This window comes from Sprattus sprattus (assembly GCF_963457725.1).
Source record: "Sprattus sprattus genome assembly, chromosome: 13".
In the NCBI taxonomy this organism is placed as follows: domain Eukaryota; kingdom Metazoa; phylum Chordata; class Actinopteri; order Clupeiformes; family Clupeidae; genus Sprattus; species Sprattus sprattus.
Window position 1 is genome coordinate 21,100,996 of NC_137911.1, and position 27,519 is coordinate 21,128,514.

General features: G+C 45.3%; 1 protein-coding gene across 1 annotated transcript in view; it reads right to left on the reverse strand.

The window, feature by feature from the left end:
• Nucleotides 1-27,519, reverse strand: part of dlgap2a (discs, large homolog-associated protein 2a) — a gene marked incomplete at its 3' end in the record, with an annotated part of 141,233 nt that overhangs the window by 83,692 nt on the left and 30,022 nt on the right. The window lies entirely within an intron of this gene.

Genomic DNA, 27,519 nt, shown 5'->3' on the forward strand with positions numbered 1-27,519 from the left:
GAAGGGTCCTGACCTCATGAGGAGTCATGACCTCATGAGGTGTTTTGGCAGGAACCAGTGAAGGGTCCTCGAAGGAACCGTTTTTCAATAAATGAGTTGTGCTTCATGCAGAGAAAGCCAGAAGCACACATCTCGTGTGTCTCCCATCCCTTCCCTCACACAGTTGTAAACGCCAACACATCCACGGGCCTTGCTGCCTGTGAAACGCAGCGCTCCCTGACAGAGAGATTAATGTAGGGGAGAAACCTAAACATCCTCCAGCGTCACAACGATGAGCGGCTCGGCGTTTCGTAGTGATAATGTTGTGCTTTGTCTACCCAGTTCCAAATTTGTCACCCACTTTAATGATGCTAATGCAAAAGAATAAAGGCCTGCTGTTATAAATCTGCTAGCTGCTTAGTGATTTTTGTGCAGCCCTCAAGCGAGTTTATGTCCACGGTCCTAACCCCCAAGTAGGGAGCTAAATGGTGGGGACTCTGCTAAACGCAGTGAAAATTTACTGGGTTAATTACTTTGCTCAGCCCTCCATTCCCCTGCTGTATATATCGAGAGAGTCAAGGCAATGGGTTTCATTAGTCCTGCTCACAGGCAGGAGTACAGTCCTTCGATTCACTTTTGTTAAGCACTACATCAATCTCAAAGCACCTATACTTCTATCCGATACATGCTTGCATGTGCACACTCACACAAAAAACTATTGTGCAAAACACAGGAGTACATGCATGAACACGTGCGCACATGCACTCTCTCTCTCTCTCTCTCTCTCTCTCTGTCACTTTCTCTCCCTAGCTCACCCACCCTCTCTCTTACTCTCTGTTTCTGTCTCTCTCTGTGACACACAAACACACACACACACACACACACACACACACACACACACACACACACACACTTCCTGTAATCCCTTTTCAGCTCAGCTCCTGGGCAGAATGTTGCTTCCCTCTTCAAAGAAGCTGAGGCAGCAAGAGCCCGCAGTCCGCTGAAGAGGCGATGCCCTGCAGTATTTACAGGCATTTACTTGAATGAGCTCTGATTATGTTTGACCAATTGACCACTTTTAGCCATCAAGGCTTGCACTGCTCACACAATGCACACAATCGCAGTCCAGTGAGTTTCACATCCATGCCTTGATGACAAACGTATGTACTGTATGTGTGTGTGTGTGTGTGTGTGTGTGTGTGTGTGTGTGTGTGTGTGTGTGTGTGTGTGTGTGTGTGTGTGTGTGTGTGTGTGTGTATGTGTGTGTGTTTCCTACTGTCTTTGGTTGCTAGGTAACCTACCATGCAGGATTGCATCACCACTACTACTGCTCTCTGTACTGGGAGAATGGGCATTACAGAAACAAATGACACAGAATATCATCACAATCAGCCGTACACTACAACAGGGCATCAGAACGCATACCCTCACAACACTGTGGCAGGGCCCAGTGATACGTGTGATGCTGAAATGCTTCCTTGCAGAAAAAAATAATAATTACCCTGTCATTGGTAAGCCGTGGGTAACACTGTATTTGGACAGTCCGCCTACAGAGAATTTACAGATGGTTGGTTGTAATTCAAATTCAGTCTTTCTAATTGTTCACTGAACATCGCCTTAACCAAACCCTAGCCCTAACCTTAACCATAAATTGTAGTTAACAAATAGTTTCTTTAGAATCTGAGCATCTGTAGATAATCTATATGAGACCATCCAAATGCAAAGTGTGACCCAGATGTGTAATGATGCAATGATGTTGAAACTGGCAATGAACTTTCTAATTAAGCACCAACATCACCACAGTTTTTGTGCTAATTTGATTATATGCTCGAGCAATGTTCACTGCAGCATTTACACATTTTCTGCCTTTGCACAGACACGCACAACACACACACACACACACACACACACACACACACACACACACACACACACACACACACACACACACATACACACACAAACAAAATCTCTCTGTCATATTTTGCAGGGGGGAGTGAGAGTAAGAGGTGCTAATTGGGTTTCTGTTCTTGTCTTTTCGCAAGTACTATGTCTTTCTTTAGCTTGGTTGAAGTGGGTGAAACCTGATGAAATCAACTCAGCAAAGGAACTGTGGAAAACTAAACTTTCTGCTCCATTCTGTTTCCTCTCTTCTGCCAGTAAAGACAGTCATTGTTCACCACATTAGATGTTGCCCGGACCGACAAAAACTCAATCCACTGTGCAATACATAGCATTATTGTCGTTTGCTTAAATACATTAAATACATCTAGAATATTCTATGGTTGACACTGTCTTTGTTATGACGGAACCTACCTAGAGAGCAGAACGAGAGCTAGTTAAGAGATACCAGAGAGGTCAAGTTATATTAAATCCTAGTTGAATAAATTGTGTTGTCTTACTCTTACTAATAACATTGGCATGCTCATGGGCAAATAATGGTATATCTGTTCATTTAGAACAATTTGTTCTGGATATCAATAGCTGGAATTTAATTACACAAATACACACACACACACACACGCACACACACACACACACACCCTCAGTTTACTTCGAAATGGCCTGAATTGCACCTGTGGACGGACATCGATTTGAGCTTTACCTTCATCTAACTGCCATCGTCCCTGAGCTGCCCTGACCGCTTCCCCCCGGAGCTGAGGAGGCGTTTCTCAGAGCCACGGTTAGAGATCATGGTGCCTTATACGGTCGCCTTGTGCCAGGGCTAATTACACTGCGTCAACAGGAAACTACCTCACTGGGAGGGTCCCCATGGAGCCCCAATGTCCACATCAGCTTCTGCGAGTTGGAGCATTGCATATCATCTGACGGGAATGATTGATTTTATAATAAGCAATGTGCACGGCAGTCTAGGTCAGTGTAAGGACTGCTGTGCTGGGGCTTGGTAATGCAAATCCTCACACAGTACATTTCAACTAACAAGAATCATGGGCAAAGATCAAGCCTGCAGTTTATTCAATTTCCATTCGTTGGGGGCTCCACTGTACAAAGCTCATTTATAATGAGATATGCCACATCACTGCTGGTAGTTAACACTCATTCCTGCAAGCTATGGAAAAGGTGTAAAAAGAAAATGCACAACACAAGAAAATAACCTAATAAAGACAAGAAGTAGCATATCTGTCATCATAGGCAGAGCAAAGTCATGTGATGTATTTATATATATACATATATACATGTGACGTTCATGTGAAAGTCATGTATATGTATATACATGTATATGTGTGTGTGTGTGTAAGTCCATTCTCACGTTAATGATAGCACTGATAACACATTGATCCTGCCAGAGGCTGAGGCTTCTAAAAAGAAATCACTGCAGTCTGACATTTTCGAAAGCGTGCTCAGTGAGAACCAGAGAGACAGAGAGAGAGACAGAGAGAGAGAGGCTTCTGTGAGCAAGCTGCTTTAGCCTTGAAGGTGATGGAAGCACTCCTGACGTCAGTGGAGGAGGGGGTGGGCATTCAGAGAGAGGCCCCTCATATCGTAGGAGGATGGCGGGCATGATCTGGCCTCTGAAGGATGGTTCTCTACAATAGGTGACTTTTGCTCATAACCATAGAGTGTCTCGGTAGAAAACTGAGGTGGGGGGGTTATGACATCATAGGTGGATCAACCACAAACAAGGGAGTCCTTGAGTGACTGTGAATGACGCCACAGTGAGCCTGATGCCTTCACATCGAATGCAAACTCAACATGATGAGAGTGAGAACGAACTGAGAAGGAACTGAGACAAACATGCTTTGTTTCTTAAAATGTGGCTTAATGAAACTGCAAGTCTTAACTATCTAGTCGTTCAAAGCTGTTCAAAGCTCTCAATTCACTTCAATGCGCTGCCCTCCACTGCATCCAAAGCACCTTGCACATCGTTCTTTCATTATTCTCCCTTGTTTTTTTTCCTAGTGCTTCAGTGGTTGAAAATATCCTTTTTTGTCCTCTAAAAGGATATGTGAGTGAAACACTTCAGGCTAAACCACATTGAATAAAAGAAGAGCAGTATAAATACAGAGGGGTGTTATTATTACAAAGCTCACCTTCTGCAGAGGGGGTTGGAGGCACCATAAACTCTCACATCTTTTTCCCATCAGCCCTTGGGGCACCAGTGCAGATTTATGCCTCCCTTCGCCGCATAGGTCCATCACCACATGGCAAAGTGTGATGTCTGTATGTGTGTGTGTGTGTGTGTGTGTGTGTGTGTGTGTGTTTGTGTGTGTGTGTGTGTGTGTGTGTGTGTTCGTGTGTGTGTGTGTGTGTGTATGTCACATAGAGAGACAGAAACAAAAATGAGAGCGAGAGTGGGTGAGCTAGGGAGAGAAAGTGACAGAGAGAGAGAGAGAGAGAGGAAGAGAGAGAGTGAGTGAGTTAGTGAGAAAGAGAGGGAGGGAGAGAGAGGGAGGGAGGGAGAGAGAGGGAGAGAGAGAGAGAGGGGGAGAGAGAGAGGGAGGGAAAGAGAGAGAGGGAGGGAGAGAGAGAGAGAGAGGGAGAGAGAGAGGGGGGGGGGAGAGAGAGAGGAAGAGACAGAGTGAGTGAGTTAGTGAGAAAGAGAGGGAGGGAGAGAGAGAGAGGGAGAGAGAGAGAGAGAGAGAGGGAGGGAGAGAGAGGGAGAGGGAGAGAGAGAGAGGGAGAGAGAGAGAGAGGTGCTGATGGCATTGGGAGGCTCGGGCCGTATGGCAGTAAGGCAGAGGTGGAAAGTGGGAGCTTCATTATTGATGGCCTCCTTCACGGTCGAACACCCTTATGTCTTATTGGTACATCTATCAAGGAGCGTTTGCCCCATGGACGGCCATATTGACAGTGTCTAGCATCAGCCTCAAACCAAGGGGACTGTCTTCTCTCTTCCCATTCTCACTCCCTCTGCCTTTCTGTCTCTCTCTCTCTCAAACTTTCCCTCTCTTCGTCACTCTCACATGGATAGGTGTTTCGTGGAGTGGCGCATGAAATGTGATCGGCGCTCTACACCCTGACCAGTCTCTCTGCTCTGCCCGCCTTGCTCAAAGGAAACACAGGAACGAGGACACAGAACACAACGGGTTCTCTCTGTGCTTGTGTGTTCCGGTGACAAAAACTTTGCCGGCGGTAGCAGCGGCGGGCGCTGGCGGCGGCGGCGGTGGGGGGTGGTGGTGTTGTGGGGCGCACACGAGAGAGAGAGAGAGAATACTGGCTGATTCAGTGGGCCCTTCGGCACCAATCCAGATAGTGAGCAACAAGCCGAGAGGGGCTACGGAAGCACTAAGCTCAACTGCCTGTGACCGCATTAAAGCCTAAACCTCCCAGATTAGGCTTGAGACACAGTGATCCATCGGCCTGGCCGCGACAGACACTTGCGCCGCCTGCTCCCGTGTCTCCCGCACATTCTGCTGCATTTAAAGGGTTAGACGGCGGGCCAAGGAACCACAGACGAATAATACTCGTCATTCGGGAACGTAGGAAATCATTTCATGCTTTTTCCATGACAGGTAACCTCAACCACATGAGTGAACCCTTCTAAGCAAATTCAGATTATTGTTGCAAAGCAGGTATGCTAGCAGTCTGGCCTAGTGAACACCATTTGCATGTATTTTAAATATTCAAAGAGAATCGCAGGTGACCCATGCAGGTGATAAGAGACTAGACTGGAACAGACATCAGATTTAACATAACCTTACACAAACTGGTATTGTCGTCAGTGCAGTAATTTAACCAGAGCCATTTGGTCGTCTGAATGGCCAGTTCGGACTGACCGGGAGTCCCTAATTCAGAAAGGCCGTTTATTTAAGATGTTCTTCCTGATTATGTCAGCGCCCCAGTCAGAGAGTTGTGTGTGAAGTGGGGGCTGCTCATTACCGACCCCATCCGCAGGGTTGTGAGAGCAGGAGGCTCATAAGTCACCAAGGGCAGACATACTGGAGCTCCAGATGATTCACCCTCCAGCCACTGTAGATGAGAGTGTCTCTCCCGCTCTGTGTGTGTGTGTGTGTGTGTGTGTGTGTGTGTGTGTGTGTGTGGGAGTGTGTGTGTGTGTGTGTGTGTGTGTGTGTGTGGGAGTGTGTGTGTGTGTGTGTGTGTGTACGTGCACGTGTGTTTGTGTGTGTGTGTGTGTGTGTACACTAATACACAACTTAGCTTGTCAAGTCCATTACTATGCACAGACAGAGAGAAAGTTGATTAAAGAAAGATTGCGACTTCAGCTGTTCGTCGGCTTTCAGAGCCACCAAAGGCATGTTTGATCTAAATACATGTTTCAGACCATTTGGACTGAATCATTAGACGCGTAGACCTCCATCTGTCCCTCCATTGTCTCTGGCCCAGCGCACCGCGTCCCCTATGATCGCTCACATCCACTTACTGATGAGTAATGGGCACCTCCGGCTTGCCGTCCACACACCTGCCGCCAAAGTCACCCATGCCAGTGAACGGAGGGGGCACCAGATGTGGGAGAGGACTGCTGTTGTCCAGAGAAGCTTTATTACTTCTGATGGGGCCCACTGCCCTAAGTCTGTAAATGAGTCTCCAGACTGCAGTTTACATCTTTCAGTCGATTGTGATTAATTCTTTACTGTTTATAGAGTAGTTCATGGAGAATATTAGTGTATGTGCTCCAAACCTGCTCCAAATGTGTTTAGTTGGTCCAATATGAAAGGCAATATATTATCTAAATGTGCTAGTTATTACATAGTAATTAACCTTGCCTGTGATTCTGCAGTCACACTTGCACATCTGCCAAATGTGTAAAGAATCACAAGAAAGAGTCATGTGTCACCATGTTACGCTATTTCTGCTCAAAGAAAATCAAACAAACTTTGGTGGTGCATTCCAGGCTTCCAATTATAGGACTTATTTCCCATGGCATTTTTTCTGTGGAATCTTCAGGTAAAGATTTAACTTCCATTTTCTCGCCTGGAGACAGGAGAGTGTAGCGTAGCAATCTGATAGCTAATAACAGACTATGTTAAACATGGCTGAGGGAATCCAAGGAGACAGGTTCTATCCTTAGTAACCTAGCAACCATCAGCAATACAGCTCATAGAGCCCAGATTACTAGAGCAATTCCTTGGCTGCGAGTTCATGAGGGGGTGCAGGTGGGGGCTTAACTGTAAGTAGGGGTGGGGGGTGGGGGGTGGGGGGTAGAAGGAATATGGTCCATAATGGCAGGACACGGCTTCCGAAAATGTAACCAGGCAGTCGTACAAACACGGGGAGATAAGACAGTGTAAAGGCAGAATCTGCATTCGCCCCGACATGAGAGTCACACATCGGTTGCCATGACAATGCGGCGAGGCAGAGGTGTTTCTGAGCGATTCTGTGTGCACCTCTCCCTTGGCGTATGCAAATGCACAGTGCTAATGCCCGTGCAGAAGTTTCCAGACTTAATGCGCCCCAGTTAAATTCTGTATTGTTTAATAATGAAGGAGCTTTGATCATCCCTCGTCCCAAGGGTGCTGTCTTGCCTCAAATTTCTCACCTCGGAGATCTGTTGCTCGCGTCTGGCGTGCAGGAGAGCTTGGATGAAGATACAGCAATCGTCTATCATACGACTGCACTTGAGCTCAAAGAGGAGACCGAATGAATGTAAGGCATCCGGAGCCAATCCCTGTATAGTGGGAGCACCTGCAACATTACTGTCAAGCGGTGGTATTGGGTGAAGAGTGGTGGAGTAGCGTTGAGTGCACAGCAGTGGTGTGCAGTAGAGGGGCAGAGTGACGGCTGAGGTGGTATTACATAACACACAACCTGAAAGGGAATTACACTCGCCACATTATTGTGCAGCACTGCAGCATTCTGTGGCGGGGCTCTGCTCGGCTCGTGCCGAGGCGCTGGATCCCACTGACTTTACAGATGTTCAACAGGCCACAAATGTGTGCGCCCTGTGGATAGAAGGTAGCGGTGTGCAGCGGGCCATGGATATCCCAGCTGACCACCATCCACCCACCCACACGCCCACACACACAGAAACACGTGCACATGTCCACAAACACACACACACATACACACACACGGACACACTGAAAGGCCACTGTGTCACTTGTCTCCACTGAGGGATGCCTGCGAATTCCATTCCACATCTATTCCAAGTGCAAAGCTCTCCTTTATTGCATCAGTGGACAAACCATCCAGCTGAGGACATCCAATATAGTGCTACCCACTGCCTTCGGTTACGACAGACAAAAGATAAAAGTTCATACTAAAGACTGGGTCAATCATTTCATATCATGTCACCTCATGAAACAAACATCCATCAGAAGTATACTTGGCTTCTTTAGGTACTGGATTAACAGCGTTAAGGTTCTGGTCCTGTTCTAGAAATATATGGTCCGGTTCCCCTTTTATCATTCTCACTGGACACATGCCGAGAAAATGACAGCAGCAGAGGTGGCGGTTAGTGACCTTGCACGAACACAGCTAATAAATAACAAAAGCCTTGTGGTGCTAATGTAATGGTGCTGTCTGTTTAAGCAGGCTCGCCGCAGCCTGAGTGGTGGATGGCTGTGATTTCTATGTTTTCCACAAAACCATTTCCCCACTCACATCCCCCTCATGAGAGGTGGCACACAAAGCAACAACGTGCGTCAGAGACTAGGGCACACGCACCACACACACACACACACACACACACACACACACACACACACACACACACACACGCACACACACACACACAGAAACAAAAGGTGCAGGTTAGGAAGTGTTTGTTGGGAAACCTTGGGAAACGAGTTCAAGTGACCAGTGAAGTACAGAGCTATGACAGTTAGACAATAACTGGCCCAAATGCTCTTATTTGGTCATAACAGACAATGCTTTGCAATCAGTCTGTAAATATTAACATTGATGACCTGCACTGAACTGAATCATAACTTGAAAAACACTTTATTGATGCAAAATATGATCAATCAGACGTTGAACAAGATGTCATCACAAAAACAAACGCAAACAATCATCACAGCAGTAAGCTCTGCTTGGTGAACCCCCTCAGCCACCAACCCCCTGGTTGTCGGTTCTGATAGATCTCCCTTGGCTGGCAGCTGGTTGCGCTTACTCCCAGAAAAGGGGCCGCGGGGCATGAGTCTCCAATGATTAAAGTAAATGGTGTCCGCATGGCCAACAACGGCCACATTACAAATCTCCCCCGATCGGCGGGCCTTACCACAGGGCAGGGACACCACATAAGCCACACACACACACACACACACTACAGGACGGAAGGGTGCTGCTTAGGAGATTAGAGACTGTGGAAAGTCAGAAAGGAAAAAAGCAGCATAAGCCGTGGCGTAGCATCAACTGTCAAGTTTGGGGCCACTTTGTACCTCCTGGTGGGTATTAGGATAACAGAGGGCCAGGTCCAGCACTGATGCAGTTAGCCTTGGGGGAAAGTGGGAATGGGAATAGGGACGGGGGGGGGGGGGTTGTAGTAACTTGATTTAGGGCCCCTATTTGCGGAGACTAAAGCAGGTAAAAAATGGATTTGTGTCGGCGTTTCACAGATGGTTTGCTGTGGTTCAAGTTTAGTGGCCCTGACGTTCATTTCGATCAGAAGAGATAAAAATCGGAGCTGCATCTCTGTTAGCCCGGGCGGGAAGATTGAATGCCTCCTGGGAATAAACACCTGGAGCGCATAGGAGCCGTCCATCTGCGTCATCCCAGCATCCGATCTGCCCTGATAAGTCGCCCACTACTCTGGCATTTGTTCAACAGAGACAGGACACCCTTGCTTAACATGCACTTAATGAATTGACCTCTCCATATTAACAAAACCATAGGAGATAGCTCTTCCATCTTTGGCCTCAGATAAAGATCTTAACAAGTTGAAAACATTGTCGAGAGCCAGTAGTTTGCCTGTGTTTAGTTTATTTGAAGAAACTATATAAACAGTCAGTCAGTATATATACAGTATATATATCATTCTAGTGATTTGAGATTAATACAAATCAAAAACTAATTATTTGCATAGTTTTGTTATCTATGCTAATCCATACTAAACTTGCACTATGTATACTGTTCTTACACTTTTGGTGATGGTTGTTTACTCAACACCAAAACTTTTATAAATTAAAATGAACTGCCACAATAACAGAAGGTCTATGACACAATTATGCAACATTGCTCAATATAGCGCAATATAACTCCGCAGCCTTGCACTTCCACCTCAGAGAGCTCAGTGGGGATGTGCATCGCTCTCCAGGTGGTATTCCCCAGTGACTGCAGAAAAAGAGATTTAAGGTCCCACAGTAAGAAGTCATCATCTTCTGGCAAAGTGTTGTTGGCTTTAATTACAGCTGAGCACATCAAAACCCATATGTGAAACATGCTCAGGATTCACTGCATAAATCGGCATCTGCACCACTGCTGCTAAATATGATTCCAATCAACGGCTTAATGCCTCGTACGCAGCAGACCCATTCGGCCTGGCACTAAAACCACTCAGCATGATGGATTGCGATTTTAAGGCCTAAAGAAAATCATATTACCAATATGCCAGCATCCACCCACGATATTTTGGGCTTGCTATTAAGTGGTCATTCCCTCGGAATCACAACCCGTTTATTTGAAGACGATTTTATCAATGTTTGCTATTGTGGATAAATCAAAACAGACGCTGAGTTTTTCCATCTCTGGGAGCCAGTATACTCAGCAGCTCGGTCTTGGTCACACATACTGCAAGCCCCACCCCACCCCAGTCCACCCCCACCTTGAGTACCTTGCTTGCTCTTGAACAACTCAGACTGAACGATTTAAACTGAGTATTTGACTTGGGAACTTCATCCTGACACAAGGCTAAATGGAGGCAGAGCCTGTGATGGATTGGGCCACGATCGAATGATCTGTCCCCATTTGCCTTCCTCGTTGAGAGGCAGCTGTCTCAGCAATGTACCGCCTAAAGGGGGACGTCCGGAGAGCCAGAGACAAGGGAAGCGTGCGGATTTAATAAGGCAAACACTCACAGCGGCCATATCACTATCCCCTGCACGCCACACACTACAACAGACCCACTCATGCAATTTCTAATTATCACACATGTATCTCTCTCAACTGACACGAGTTTTCTGGGAAAACCAACCAACAAAAGTGTGAGAGACATGCTCCAGTAATCAGCGTGTGACTACGCACAACAGTTGCATGTGGCAGACTGTTCTTTTCATACTGATATCCTCGGATTGTTTTCTTTTCTTTTATCTCAGTGGCACACTCTACATCGCCTTATTCGTATCTCAGAAAGTGCTGCTTGCTTAAAGATCAATAAAACAAACACAACCAATCTCATCAGCATTTCCTACACAGGAACTTCACTGTGGCCAAAGCTGAAATAAAAAGGCCTTACGCAACACATCTGAGGCAGGTGAATAATAACCGCTGGCTTGAAGCAGTGACCCTCCTGATGTCTACTGCTCTATTTTCCACAGTTAACTCACATAATGTGGGAGCACTAACAATAAGGGTGTCAGAATGTGCTAGAAGCCTTCTTGGCCTTTTGTACATACAGCATCTCTAGCGAAACACATACTGTCAAATTAAGGCCTGCACAGTATGTCACAGCTCCACACAAGCCAGTCACGAGGTCTCAAGGCAGATACTCACAGTCACATTAACTGTACAAGTCTGACACTGAGCCTTCAGAGGAGTCATTCATACTTGGCTGTGATTCCCAAAAGCAGTGTTGTGCTCTGGCCATTGAGACTTCAAAAGAGAGAGCGTTCCAAATAGTTGTTTTATTGATGGTCACAGCACAACAAAGCTTTTGGGAAATGCAGTCTCTAGTAAGCAAAAGGAAAAGGCTTCTCTCCTAACTGAAAGCTTATCGGGCCAAAAAAACAACTAAAAACACGCAGCAGAGCAGGCCTCTTTAGCGTGTTATCAGGCTGCCTCACAATGTGGACATGTGTTGCTCAGTGTGCTCCCAATGCCCCGCACCGCTAACCAGTCGGCCTCTTATTTCCCAGCATGCATCTGGCAGCCGTGGCAAACCCTCTCTGCAAGGAAAAGCATCGAGTGGGGGTGGCAGAAAGATCTGTAGATCTGAACGTGATGCCGATGGAGCCTTTTCAATTATTTGTATTTTTTTCTTAAAGGCTGACTCCAGCGGATAAACAAATGGAGATCAGGCGCAAGGCGGAACCGTGCGGCCACAAAGTCAGAAATAAGTTGGAGATCAAAGTGTGTTAAGGTGGGAATGTGAGAGGTTTCAAATATTTCTTTGCATTTGTCCGTTAACATTTGAAGCTTGTGTAGTGTCACTCTTTGTTGATGGTGTATTTCAGTGAGGCATCTCAAGGTCTGTAAATACCAAAGTCTTGCACAACCTTTGAAGACCATAAGGGTAACCATGCCTTGGATGGGGGACAGGTCTCAGAGGCGAGCCACCCTCTCCTCCACCTTCACGCAGAGCCTGATTAATACAGGGGGTAGGTGGGGCTAAAGCCCCAGGACCCACAGCAGGCTTACAGGGACTGGTTGACAGAGGAAGCAGGCCTATCGGTTCAGTGTAAATTTGGTCATGTTGGAAAAGCGACCGATACCATTATATGAAAAGATACTGAGATACGATACTGAGATATGATACTGGCAATTTTCTCAGACTAGAAAATCAACTCGCTGAAAAATGAACTATCCTTCATAGGATACTGTCTGACTATCCCATGTGTTCTATCCAACAGATAAAGTACGAAGCTGTCAAAAGCGGGGAGACAGGGTACAGTTCTAACACTTGCTTTGGGTGCCCACTGCTGTGGGGTACCATCCCCCATTGTGTTATCACATTTTTAATATAGTTATGCCATGTATTAATAGTTATGTGAATTTTCATATAAAGCAGTAACACAAAACAAGTCACACAAATGTGAACATGAACAACAAAATCAAATAAACACATGAGGCCTATTCACCGACTATATAGATATTCACCGACTATGTAGATATTCTCTTCTTTATTCAGTTGTATTTTTTCAAATCACATTTTAGCCCATCCTGTGTATCTGTTAAACATTCAGTTAAAAAGAAATGTAGTCAATTTAATGCAATATTGAGTAATGGTGTATTGGTGTAAGACATTTGATTTAAGCTCTGATATTTTTACTTTTTTGGATGACCTTTTTACTGTGTATGGTTGGGACATAGATGAAGTCATGTGAATCTGATACTACAAAACAATGTCCATCAAATGAACTAAACTAAATGGAGCTGTGTCTTTGATGAGTTTAGGAGTGTAACAAACCACAAGTTAGAAAATCTGCGATCATTCAAACAAAATTGAAAGCACCTGTGATTTCCAATTAGCCTAATTGCATGAACATGGTTATAAAATGACCTTTGAACACCAGAACCTTCTCAGTTTTGGACCTGTCTATTTGCACGTTTGCATCATGTCTCCATATGAAATTTTTAAAAAATCTGATCGATGATGGAAAAGGATACAGGAACTAAAAATCAGCCAAAACACGGTTGCAGCACTAATCAGGAGGTATAGAACGAGCCACAGTACCACTAACGGGCAAGTGCTTCAGACTTGGCACAGGGGGTTATCAATGGTAATCAGAGTTTCTCTGACAGCTTTAGACAGCGCGAAGGACATTGCATAGCATCAACCTCTATGGACGGCGTCCAAGAAAAAAAACCTTGCTGGCTCTTGGCACAAAACTGCAATATTAAACTTTGCTAAAGAACATGAAAGGGAGCTTGATGAATATTGGGAGCACATTCTTTGGGCAAAGGAGACGCAGATACATTTGTTCAGCTCAGATGGGATCTAGCATGTCTGGTGTGAACCTGGCCAGGACTGCCAGAGTGAATGCATTCCCCGACAGTAAAAAAGTGTGGGGGAGACGACATTTATGGATGGCACCATGATATCTATGGATATACCAACATACCGGCTGACAAGATGACTCCCAGTCTCCAGAAGCTTGGCAGAAGAGTAAATATTCCAGCATGATTTTAAGTATCTAAAGCACACTGCCAAAATTCTGCCATTCTGCCAAAATCACGCACTATTCACTATTAAATTCTAAATAGGCACATACAGAACTCACATGTTTCCTCCCTGATATATCTGCCTTCTTCTCTTGATAATAAGAACTACTTCCATTAGTTAGAAAGTGTTGGTCCTAAGTTATTAAGGTTGTCGGCTTATAAAACTTAATTTATTTGTATTAGTTTTCCATTCGTTTTCGTCCTCGTTTCAGTTTCAGTTTATGATAACACAGACTATGTTTTTCCGAGGGCATTAATGAGCAACCACTATGGAATCCGTTGAGAGAGAGTGTTCAAAATCATATTCTCTGTCCTTCAATAAAGGTTGTTGTTCAACAACATTTTCGGAAAACGTACCATCGAACTACAAAACTATATAGTGCATAGTCTGGATGGCTAGTGGGAGCGACAGGTGTGTATTTGATTAGATTAGATTAGATTCAACTTTATTGTCTCTGTGCAGAGTATGGGTACAAAGCCAAGAAAGCATTAACCTTCACCAGCCATATGAAAGCAATCACCAAAACAGCCTTATTTCATCTTAAAAATATCGCCAGTTTTCATCCATGCTTTCATTTCCAGTTGAGTGGACTACTGAAATAATTCTTTAACTGGACTTCCAAAATAGAAAGCTGCTAAATGCTGCTGCTGCTAGAGTTCTATCCAGGACCAAGACAACAGAGCACATTACTCCAGTTCTAAAATCTTTACACTGGCCTCCAGTTAGTAACAGAATAGATTGCGCTGCCTCTAGTCTATAAATCAGTGAATGGTTTAGGCCCTGAAAACATCTCTGATATATTTAAATAATATAAATGAAGTGGAGCTCTTAGATCCATAGACTCAGGTCAGCTAGTAGAATCCAGAGTCCAAACTAAACATGGTGAAGAACTGTTATGCTATATGCGACTGGAACAAACTACCAGAATATTATAGATGTGTCCCAAACGTAGTAGTTTTTAAATTCAGCATTTTTTTTCTCTTTTCATATGCCTATAACTGAGCTCTAAAACTTGCACTCTATTTTACTGCACTTTAATTTTGGAAGTAGACGTCTTCCGGGAGAAGTGAAGTCTTGGGCTTATTCAGTGTTCAGAGATAAACACACAGGCGGTGCTACTTCCACTATGTTTTTTTTCCTACTTTATGTACTTTGTACTTTCTTTGAATTATTTAATTAACCTTCAAATTATATTACTTTCTTTTAATCACACATTTGTATTCTATTTTATGTACTTTCTTTGAATTATATTTTTTTTATATATTTCACTCTTGAGCATTTCATTTTAGTTTAGATGTTTTTATTTATTTATGTAAAGCACATTGAAAAAAATGTGCTTTATAAATAAGCGTGCCTTACCTAAAGTGCAGTAATGAGTGCAATGATGTTATTAGAGTGGTGCTGTGGAAGAAGCTTTTCCTGAGTCTCTAGGTACAGGAGCGGAGGCTCCTGTTTACATTTACATTTAGTCATTTAGCTGACGCTTTTATCCAAAGCGACATACAATGATGTACACATTTTACATTTACACTGATGGCACACTGCACATCAGGAGCAATTAGGGGTTCAGTGTCTTGCTCAAGGACGCTTCGACAGGGAATTGAACTAGCAACCTTCTGATTACTAAACGACTTCTCTACCTCCTGTACCACTGTCTTGTAACGCCTACCAGATAAGAGGATGGTGAAAAGACCACGGTTAGTGTTGGAGGCATCCTCGATAACGTTTCTGGTCCAGGCAGACCTTCTGATAAATGATCTTGATGGTGAGTAATTAGATGCTGGTGATCCATTGGGCGGTGTTCACCCCCTACTGCTTACGGGTTTCTCCCTTTTCTCTTTTGTTTGAGTGCTTTTAAACAGGAGGCGCTGAACTGCCAATCAGCAAAGGTTGTTCTGCAGTCAGCGCAGGTTTTGAACGAGTGTACTGGATGTTCTTGCTGAAGGGAATTTCCACTGCTCTGCAAAATCTTTTTGTCCTGCACGGAGGTAGTTATGTCACCTTCTCCTGGAGACTAGTGCTGACCTAGGGCTTGTTCCATCATGGCCCATGCCTTCTGTCCCCCACCTCACAGAACCGGAGGTCAATGGCTTTCCTCTTGCAGAGGTAGAACCTGACTAGAAGGCTGTTGGCAACAGAAAAAGGAAGCAGGACTACAAAGCTTCTCCAATCGGGATGCGTTCAGAAAAGAGACTCTCCCCTCCACCACCCCCACTCCCTCTTGGTTCCCTGGGCGCTTGTACAAGAACACAGCGGAGGTCAGGGCCATCTGTCATGGTGTCTCTGCCGGGTTCATCTCTCTTGGCGGCTGTGGCTCCGCCGCGGAGGCTGACTCGGTGAGCCGCGCTCCCCAGGGTGGGACAGCGGAGGTGAGGGTCAGCTGTTACCACAGCCAAGACCTTCAGGGCACCCCACCGCCACTGCAGTCACACAGTGGACACAAAGACTGATTCACTTATTGACTCCATTTTTTTTTTTTGCATTCTTCATAAAAGACACCTTTTATTCCCTCTGCTGTGGGAGATGGACTCCGTTTCCCAGAACCCTCTGGGCTTTTTTTTCGTACTCTCCTTCTGGACACGGTTGGTTGTCCTCCAACCTGCAGAGGGACTAATCTATAATTGGAGCTGGCCAGGTCTTCCTGGTGCTGGTCACTGACCACTCATCACATTTAAGCTGCCTGCTTGTCACTAGAAAAGCGCTTCATTTCCACAGGAGAAAGACACATTTCTTTGGGGCGAAGTGCGAAGGCCCTTGAGAGCAATTACTCTGTCCACAAGCAGTACATTATGCATCTCTCTCAGATCGGTTGGCTGTGAGGCTGTTGACTGTGAGCAGTTGGTTTACCATCAATTTCTCCCTTCATTAACACACATGTATGACACTAATGGCTGATCTCTCACTAAGGTTTGTGTCCGACACCTGCTACATACCCAGGAAAATGTAAACCGTGGGTTAAAGATCAAACTACAGCAAATAAGCTGAGGCGTAGCAGCTTGCCTCGACTCCACCACCCACATGCTTCTATACTTCGTTCTTTCTCCTTCACTCTCTTGTTCTCTCTCTCACTTGCATATTCTCCCCCTCTCTCTCTCTCTCTCTCTTTCACTTCTGTGACTGTCTTATCTCCCTCCCTGTCTTGGTTTTACTCCCTCCTCTCCTCTGCCTCTCTATATGAAAGACGCAGACACAAAACACAAACACACACACACACACACACACACACACACACACACACACATACATCCACCCACTCACAGACACCAGTATCTGGTGAGTCCCAAGAAGCCCCATCGCTCGGCATGGTATGCAGAGCCATGCAAGAATCGCAGACTACACTGCCTGACTACGTCTCCATGGCAACAAGGGGAGCACAGTCCTGTGATGTATCGTCAAAGAACGGAGGAATTTAAACCTCAGCATAATATGAAAAAAAAGAAAACAGATAAAAAAGAAAACTGGGCGAGGGGTGATTTCTCTCTTTTTTCCCTCCCCACACACAAACACACGACAAAGAAGAACAGAGTTGATTATCAAACTGCCTTGATCTTTTCCACTGCAGAAAAACACTCTGTCTATTCAGATCTGCGAAAGTCCTTCACTCCTTCACACACACTCCTCTCACTTCGCCAGGAAAAGAGGCAGTAATGCCTCACAAGATGATTCATTTTCAGCTGATAGATGTGGCACTGAAGCTTATTATGATGGCAACCAGAATCATGTACACTAACTCCAAGGAATGGAATTGTGGAGCACCTTTGCAGTTACTGTTGTCTGACTAATCAGAGGCTCTTCCTCTTCCATGATTGTTAGGGAATCTGTAGGTCTCTGGGAATGAGAAGTAGGAATCTCACACCCATGATGATTCCCCCAGTGATTGCCACACTGGAGATTTGGGATTACTCTAGGAGTCCCCAGTTGCTTTGATGACACTGTCCTGTATGACATGAAAAGGGCACAATCCCAAACCACTGAGTCATTCCTCTCCGTCTCAAAAGCCAGGGCATGACCGTTTCATCTCAGGAGGGTGATCAATCCAGCAAGGCCTTACAACTGAAAGATTTGCTCATCGAAAATGTCATCAGGCTGCCTACTGTATCCGACAGAGTCTTATTGTGTCAATGCCTACAAACAGGAACTGATCTGGAGTGAAGATACAGATTGGCTCTCCCCAAACACTGACCCATCCCTCTGCCGATTGAGAAGAACAGACTGATGGCATCTGACGCATGTTTTCGCCTCTGCGGCCCCGCTCGATGCCACGGACACACTCCACTCCGAGTCCGAAGCGTTTATGACTAACCTCCCGAAGCTGGGAGGAGTCTGGCTAATTCACGCAAGCCCTCGGAGAGCTCTTACAGCTATCCGCTTCGCTCTCGGGAAAAGTGTCACCACTGATTACTGTGTGCGGTAGAGAACGTCTCCCCCTAAGTGCGGTGGAATTGTGCACTGATGTGGGTGAGTGGTGTATATTTGTGGTTTGTGTAAATGCATGCATGTCAGAAGTGCATGTGTGGGCGGTCACATGCGTTTACATTTGAACAGATCTGCTTTTGGATGTTTGCATCAAGAGCGAGGGCATGACTTATGGGACAACTGCTAATGTTCAATGCACATTTCCCTACCCTGAGAAGCGAAAATGTGTCAAGAAAGGCTCTTCATGCTGAAGCAACTAAAGTGGATTGTATGGATCACTTCAGTCACCTTACAGCTCTGACACAACCACACATACACACAAACACATGCACTAATACATTCTCTCTAGCACGCAAACAACCACTCCATTCAGTTGACCGGAGCAAGATGGTTATCAGATCAAGTCACAACCAAACATAACTGACTCTGGCGCTCTCTCTCAAGGCTCTAGGACATTGGCAACACACGTCACTGTATGTGTTCACATGACCTCTTGTCAGCATGTGACTGATCCATCTGTAAAATATGGTCACATTAACAATCCCGTTCCCCCATCCACATCAGGTTCTCAGAGAAACAACCTCAGAGTACTTCAGAGGGCTTGTGACAATGGAAATTTACATTTTAACAATTAATATAATCCCCACCACAGCATAGTCTCATGCCACACATCATGGAACACACAGTTAAGGGGCAACGGCTGGGGAAAGGAGCACTGGGACTCTTCTCAGGCACTGTGGAGGCAGAAAAGTGACATGACCAGACCAGCTCACAACCAGCCCTGCAGACTGTGGAATTTAGGGCAAATAAGAGGATGGGGAAACACAGCAAAGTGTGTATGTGTGTGTGTGTGTGTGTGTATGTGTGTGTGTTTTTGCCTGCATATAGACCCAGCTGCAGTACTTCTGGGCCTCATGATGTAATTTATGTTGAGGAGTGGGAGGGATGGGGGGGGGGGGGGGGGGGGCTGCTACGAGCTGTAAATTCTCGGAAAGACCAAACCCTGGTGCATGCCCCTGGTATCGTGATTGTGTAACAGCCCCATCTACAGTGACAATGCACGCCCACCCCCCTCCAGCATACACACACACACACACACACACACACACACACCCCTCCAGCATACACACACACACACACACACACACATATTGCCTCCATCATTGCTGCAAATTCTGTTGGCATCTAATGCCTGACCTCCAGATGTGAAGTGTAGTTACAATACGATGTAAGAGGAAGGATACATCACAACAATGTCCACACACACACACACATGCACGCACGCGCACACACACACACACACACACACACACACACACACACACACACACACACACACACACACACACACACACACAAATACTCTTGTGTGTACAGAAATAATGCTGTCTACAAAACTATGTAGTCATAGTAGTGAACAAACCATTGTCATCGCACAGCACATAAAGCTATACACCCACTAACAAGCCCAGCAAATCCAAACTCATCCACCCACACACACACACACACACACATAAATGTACACGCAGGTATACACACATACAGTAGCACTTATACAGACAAATATACACTTGACATACACACACACACACACACACACACACACACAGACACACACACTCACACATCTTTTTTATGACAGAGATGATCAGCTAACACGATCACCCACTTAAACACGCATTGGGATTGTGCCAGACCGCGGCACCCACAGAGAGTGAAATCAGCTTTCCAGTCTTACGTCGACCAACAGCCTCCAGAGGATACCCCTCCAGCAGAAAAAGAAAACACACACACACACACACAGAGTCGTGCAGCTTTCCCAATGAGCCATTCCCTAAATTAAAACGACTGCAATGCCCTTTGCCGTCTGACAAACAGCAGAGCAACTATCCGAACAGGTGCCAAGGCAATAAAGTGGGAATTCACTTCACGGCAAATGTTGCACTTAAGGTGAGGGATTGCAGTGATCAGCGCGCAAGATAACTGCTATCGGTACGGGAGTCCCCGAGTAAACAGACTAAATGCGGCGCAGACACTCCTCTCATGAATATCTCAGGACTTGTCAATATTTCCACCGTGGAGATCCGCACCGCAATAAGCTGCTCGCCGCCTTCAAACAAGTGCCATACCTGTTTACCCATGTAGCAAACCCCCCTGCATGGCAAGTCTGACTTGCAGCACAGGATTCAAAGTGCATGGACAGAATGCCAACCAAGGGGGAAAAAAAGGCTGCAACTTAGAAAGGCTGGTTGTGAAAGAGAGAAGCTCTTGCAGACTTACCTGGCAGGATCACTAACAGCAGGTGACATCTGACAGAGCAGGGGCTTCAGGTTGACACACGATGACAGACGCGCTCAGGGTAATGGGTGGGGATGCTTTGCTGTGAATCTGATCACTGACAGAAGGTCTGTTTTGCTCTATCTCTCTCTCTCCCTCTCTCTCTTCCAGCTCTTTTTCTCTCTGAGTCTCTCTATCAGTCTGTCTCTTCCTCCGTGTTTGTCTCACTCCTCTTGTTTGTTTGCCGTTATTCCGACCCTCCGGAGAGGGCAGAAAAAAAGGAGAGGAAAAGAAAAACAAAAAAAATGACGCCAGGATGCTCTGCCCTCCGCCACAGTCTTCTCCTCTGGCTGCTGTTAGACCCTCCACTGCAGCACAGCGCAGGAGACGGGCACTCACGCTCTGCCTGCTCTCCACAAGCCCCGATCTCACGGAAAACACGGAGCCGGACTCCACAGCCACTACGCAGACATGGGAGTCTCTCTCTCTCCCTCTCTCTCGCTCCCTCCTCCTCTCGCTCTCTCACTCACACACTCCCTCCCACTGCCGTTCCCTCTCCCACTCACTCACTCTCCTTTTTTCTCTGTTGTGCTCTATCTTTCAGTCTCTCTATCCAAACCTCCTGTCTCTCCCACTATCCCTCTCTCCCTTTCACTCTCTCTCCTTCTCTCTCCCTTTCTCCCTCTCTCTTTGCCTCTCTCTCCTGTCTCCCTCTCTTTATCCTAACCTCCCGTCTTTCCAACTCTCATTCTCTCTCCCTCAATCTCTGCACACACACACACACACACACACACACACACACACACACACACACACACACACACACACACACACACACACACACACACACACACTCAAGCGCACACATTGCTATTCTGTCAGCTACTGAGGCAAATAAAGGTAGGGCTCACTTATCTCAATCTCACTCTTTCTCTCCACTGCGTTAGTTTTCCAACGCATCTCCACACTATCCTGAACCGCCATTTCTCAAAGGCGACCAACCATTCATGCTGACCAGAGAAACAGACGCAATTACACGGCATCATTTAGTCATCATGTCCCCTCATGCACTCATTCCTCCCTGTTGGCCCTGACCACACACATCTCTCTCTCACGACTTTGTCTCCTCAAACAGGTGTGTGGCGCCACCGCTTACGCTTGAGATTAATGTCAGAACATTTAACCCACAGGTAGTTTAGACAGAGAAATGTACAGACATGCTAGCATGAAAAGCACACAAACATTTTCCACATCTCCTTAATAACACACACACACACACACACACACACACACACACACACACACACACACACACACACACACACACACATACACCAGTTCAGACACTGGTTAATATTCTGTTTTTAATATTCATAAAGGCTGGTGAGATTGCCTCTACTGGAAAAACATGTGTACACACTTATGAGGGTCTTTAAAGGTGCAGTGCATAATTTATGAGCCCCTGTCTGTTTTTTTCCTGTTTTCCTCTGAACAGCCGCAGGTTGGAGGGGGGTGGGGGGTGGGGGGGTGGGGGGTGGGGGGGTGGTGGCTTGGCGGACGGCTTTTAAAGCTTGCTTCTTGCTTTAGTCGTGTCCTGCCGCTGATGCTCAAGGTCGGCCCAAGCGCACCTCACACTGAGGTCCTCCATGATTAACAATGGCAGACAGAATGAAGGGCCCGTCAATCCGGAACCGCTCCCCGGGCCAAGAGCTCCAGCGTCGCCACCCTGCATACTAATGCCTCAAAAGTGGGCAAATTTATGTCCCTATTAGAAATATTCATTTTGTTTCTACACACCGTGGGTGGATACATTTAGAAAATGGATATTCTTGCATTCATAAATATTGAAGGAGGTAAGGGGTAAGGGGGGGGGGGGGGGGGGGTCTGGTGTCTAGACGGCCTTAGTAGGACTGATGTTCATTTTCTCACTTCAAGGAATCTTGGCTAAGAAACACTTGGGGATCTTTTGTAAGAAGAATCAACAGTGTTATGCTTTTTATACATAAAGAGTTGTGAGACACATATCGGAAATAGACACCCTTTAGAGGATAGAGCTGAAATCTGATGGCAACAATAGGCATCTGTCACCAAAATCAAGTCAAATTTCAGCAGGGGGGAAATGGCCAAACGGGAACTAGTTCCTGATTGATATTCCTTTGGCGGTGGAGGGCCTTGTCTTCCTTAAAATTCAGCACCCTAGGCACCCACAGGCCCAGCCATCTTGTCGCTGCTTCAGCGGGCACCGAGAGGGCATTCAATCAAGGTGAAATGGCATCACCCGTCCTCGCTACATAACAAATCTAATCTCACACAAATATTCATTTCACGGGTGTGACTCCCATACGAGGCAATCTTCACACCAAGAGTAACAGGCATTACACATTATCCCTGTCTGTTCAAATGGCAAACAGAGTGGAGAGGCTCAAACTGAGCCCACACCCACCACACTATGTTTTTGTTTTTGTTTTGACCTTGAAACGTAACTAGGCTTCATGAATGCTAACGTACATGCGAGTGCACTAATCATCTCATTAATAATAAGTGAATAATCAAACAGCATTGAGACACAGATCTGGCTCTGTTAATCAGTGGATCTTTTATTACAGCCTGATTTTCCATTTCATAATCTAGAACTTTGAAAATTGAAAAAGTTAATCAAGTGACAAAAAAAAGCTGCAATCAACATTTCTTGTGTACAACACAATGGGCAACAACAACTTGATTAATATTTAATCACCATTCCACTGATCTATTTCTCATAATTCCTGAGTCTCGATTCCGTCTGTAGTAAAATATTTGGAGGCACAATATGAACGATAACTCAACCGTCTATGAGGAAATATCCCAACTCTCAAACTGGACACATGCATCAAACAGATCAGACAGATGCATCAGATCCATCAGGCTGGGAGAGCATGGTACTGGACAAGGAGTTATTCTGGAGGAAAGAGGAGATTTATTAAACGTCCTGATTCTCCAAGGCATCACGAAAGCTTGCAGATACTCTACAGTTTGTATTTCACTGAAGCCACAATGAGATTTGAAAAAAGGATAACCATGGTCTTTGGCTTTATATGATTGGAAGTTTGACGGTTTGGCAAGACAGTCTCTTTATTAAACAGCCTACCCTTGCCAGTCCTGCACTATTAGGAGATACCATGGAATGACAATCTCATTGATTACTTCCTTAGGCGATAGTTGGAGGACAATGCCTCCTGCTTATGCAGTAGCAACTAAGAAAATACACAGTTGCCAGTGGCTCCTACACTTGTATGTCGCTGCAGGGCAAATATGTGCCATACGTCACCTAGGCACAAGAATGACCACTTCATGAACTCTACCTCCCAGCAGTACTTGCCAGAGCCAACCAATGGCATTATGCCGTGCTGACGGCATAGAGTACGAGCAGGGCCAATTACATTACACAATTACAAACAGGAAAGAACAATCCAGAGGGAGAACTCCCAAGTCTGGCGGCAGATGAAGGGAGACGGATGATTTCCATGGACCACTGACCTCAACTGTAACTACAAAAACAAAAGCATTTAGCTGTGTTCCAATTTTACTTACGAAGGAACAGGCCTCACAGAAACAAAGAAGTCCTCAGATATGGGAACAAATTGGTTCCTCAGACTAAAATATAAGTGAGCAGAGTTTACACTTCTTTAAAAAAAATTCTCCACACCACTAGGGATTACTCCTGGTAAGAACATTTGCATTTTAAGTGGGTAACAGTTAAGGCTGACAGTTAAGACAGGCAAACCATGCTATGCCCTCTAATTTCATGTCACCCATTACTAATCCCATGCCTTTGTTGGTCAAAATTTTCCAACCATCCATTCAGACAAACACTTGACATCTGAATGATGGGCCTGCTCTACTTTAGATTACAGATACAAGCCTTTAAATCTTATTTGGGCGGCACAGCCTGACCCAGGGCCCTTAATGAAATATGTGTCTCTCATACCTGAAGCTCACACATTGGCTTCACTGATGGCTGTCAGCACAAAGATAAGGTCTGGAGTTCTTGTATACTCCCAATCACACAGACACTGTGTGTACTCTGCTCCCTTTTTTTCCCCACCCGAGACAAACTGTCCCTGTTTGAATTACTGTCATATCAGTGAGGCTGTAGGTGCCGTGTGTCATCCCATTTATAAAAGTACAGGAGTCATCTCTTGGCATAGCCACATTGGCTGCCAAAGCTTTATATAATCAGTAAAGTGACTAAAACACCTGCATGAATATCATGGAAGCTTTCCCTTAGTCTAAATGAAGTGTGACCACTCGCTGAATCACATCTCCAAGCACACCTCCTACCGATGAAACTAATAATGCTTTTGCAAATGTCAAGTCATTTGGGTTGTGGTTCCCATAGCTGGCACTGATTTGTGTGATGAAGGAAATGTTGAACATTCACACTGCTGTTGCCAAATCTCTTTTGGATGGATTAGTTTTGTTTGACTGAGACGATATCATTATCCTTAAGGATTTCAGCAGTATATCCGACACACATTTGCACAGACGACTACACAGGTATATGCACACCCATTTACACACACTAGCACACATATACAGCCAGGCATACTCAGAATGACAGAAATACCTATTGACACACACACACACACACACACACACACACACACACACACACACACACACATATATATAGGCGTGCAGTATTCTGTATTTCACATATAAATATCCACACACACACACACACACACACGTTCACACACACAAGCACACAATGTGCTGTGTGCAACACACCCCATCCCACATTCTGAGTGAAGTCTTCCCACCTCCCCTGATCCATGTGGGAAGCAGCTCTGCCAAACCTTCAAAGTTTCCGAAGCGCTTTGGCATCAGCAGCTCCGCCACCCTTGAGCGTGCACGCTCCATGACTGCAGACTCAATTATTTTCCTCCTAATATGACACAAACCTTGGGGAAGGACAGAATAATCGAGGCAGAAATATGGCGGAGAACGCGATGAGGAAACAAACTTGACATATCACAGTAGAAATGAATTGAAGTGGAGGCTGTTACAATGGAAACGTATATCATAGCAATCCCCCTGTGAGTAAGCGTATGATAAAGCTGGCCAAAATGGATCGGATATTATCTTGTGCAGTCAATACTGCCTCTTGTTCAGTTTTTCTTGTGTCATCATTGGAGTAATTTGACATGGGTATTTTCATCCCACAAGCTGGTGCAAGACTTTCAAAAGTGAATGACGGTCCCAATCGTTACTATTATGGAAACTCATCAGGCTTTCAAACTGGCTAGATCTAGTCTGAGTCAGACTGAAAATGCTTCATGGGGCAAACCCTCCATGAACAGCGAATAAATAACTGGGGTCTCTGTGCAGAGTTTATTGAAAGGGACATTTCAGGCTTTTTCACAGTTTTGTCACTTTTGAAGAGCTCCTGCAGCATACGCCAGCCCTTTATGTTTGCCTAACATCTGGCGTCATGACAATGTGATGGATTGTGGGTCATATGTTTGCGTTGACAAAGGAAATAAAAGCTCTGGAGTTAATTTATTTTGTACTTACCATGAAAGATGGCACACATGTGCGCCCAGTTCATGGTCTGGTTCTCTTGTGTTATTATAGTTTATAGGGGGGGATAGCAGCTGGTCTGACGCTACGGAGATTACCGCTTCCCCACACCATTATGTTTTATTGGCTGGATTTTAAAACACTCTTTCGGGACAAACTGTCTCACGCTACACACGATTATTGACTCCGTTTGTGACACTGTGGCTCGGTTGACACTATTAGTCTCTTCTAACAGCGTCCTAAAGATGCAGTCCTGTGATAATAATCATGACAGTTTCATACAGAGACAAATGATGTGGCTCTCTCAATCTGTGCTGCAATGTAACACAACAATACTCATCAATAAACTTGAGTCATATACGTTAATCTTAGCTTAATGATTAACCCCTTTTAACCATGTTACAATTGTGCCTCTGAAGCAACAGCCATCTCGCAAGTGACTGGACAACACAATACAAGACACCAATGGACATTGTTAAACTGTACAGATCATTTCATGCCTTGTAGAGGTGTTTATTGAGGAATTGTGGGAATTGAACAGATGAATTGAGGCATCACTGAGCAGAGAACAGTATGTGTGTCACAGCAGCACAAACTGCACAGGTGTTGTGTCAGAGCAACTGCACTGAAGCAGCCAACGTCCTGCAGCCATGACAGTAAGTACGTCCCACTTCTCAAACAGAAAGATGAACACAACTTTTAGAGAAAAGTAAACACAATTCTGACACAATTTACACCAGTCTTCATGCCTCTCTCAGCCTGGAGATTTTTGATGACTACTTCAGAGGTCAAACCACCGATGAGTGTGTACTTAATTTTACCATAAGAATAAAGCACTGACTGAGCATGCACACAAACATATTAAATATGCCACAGAGGGCAAGTCCTTCGTTTCTTACATCATAATTCAAACCCATTGAGAAGCATGTAAGCTAAGGATTTAATATGGATCATTCCAAAACAGAATACTCTCACCATGACAATCGTATCTGGTCCCAGAAGGCCTGCACAACAAGTAATAGTGAAGGACTCTGGCTGACAAGTGGTGTTCCTCACTGGCATCTTTTTGGACAGCAGGCTGGTGCATTCTATACATGTACTGTGTATAGTCACTGCCTTTAATGGATGTCCTACGTTTCTATTGGAAATGTAACTGCTTCTATGCTTACTTGGTGTGGTTTACTTTTCTAATTGAATTAATGTCATGAGAATCATGCTACAGTGGAGTCATGTCAAGTGACCCCATGGCTTTGGGGTTCCATCAGCAGTCAGTACTGATTTCCCTATAGTGTAGGAGCGTTCACCACGTTGGGTATTTTACACAGAAA